Here is a 902-nt window from a genome sequence, read left to right as displayed (position 1 = left end):
CTATACATTACAGCTGTTATGAACATTGGTGAGTTGTCTATATATAAAATCTTCCCTGATAATTGTGAGACGTCACCAGAGGATATGAATTACTGCGAGACATTGTTTGTCCTACATCTTTGTTCAGAAGAAGATCTTCCTTCGAAACGGCAAGACATTCCGGAGATCACCGTCAATATATTTTTCTACGATTATATATATTATTTTTGTTCAGTTTTCTACGATTCTTTAAAGACACATATTAAGCGTCACTTTTCCACAGTTTTTCTTGTTCTCCGTATTATCTCATTACTGTGCCAATCAATTGTTACTATACTCCCCTTAAGGATATTCCAGATCCCTGAAATCCTCGCCTTTGAAACTTAAAATTAAGATCTGAACCACTTTTGCCTCCTGACAAAGGGAAGGGAAAACCCGCCGGCCGTTGTCAACCCAGTTGCCCAGTAACTAGATGAGATGCCGCAAGATCCGTGATTGGCTCTTCCCGGTCCTTTAAGAAGACAATTTGCAGCGCTGTGTCTATCAGGGCTACGGTGTGGCGGGAGGGGGGATTTGGTGGAAAGTGCCGTCAAGCCGCAGCTGAGTTAATGGTGACACACACACACCCCCCGCCGGTAGCGTTTTCGAGGCAAGAGTCGAAGGCTGCGGTCACACACGCTAAATCATCCACTTTCAAACCACTTTCAGTGCACTTTCCAACTGGATATTACTGTGACCCGTTCTGCATCTAGCAGTCACTCTGTGGTTTTTCAGGGGTCATTTCGTAGAAAAAGAGGTGCAGGCGCTCATTAGCATAACTCATTTGCATATGCCACACCCCCTGACATCACTGGAAGTGTGTTGGAAGGCAACACCCACCGCTCAGGCTCCACTGGACTGTTTTGGATTCCTAGCTATTGGGG

The sequence above is a fragment of the Gekko japonicus genome, unplaced genomic scaffold (assembly GCF_001447785.1).
Source record: "Gekko japonicus isolate JY-2015 unplaced genomic scaffold, Gekko_japonicus_V1.1 scaffold2883, whole genome shotgun sequence".
In the NCBI taxonomy this organism is placed as follows: domain Eukaryota; kingdom Metazoa; phylum Chordata; class Lepidosauria; order Squamata; family Gekkonidae; genus Gekko; species Gekko japonicus.
This window is presented reverse-complemented; position numbering follows the sequence as displayed.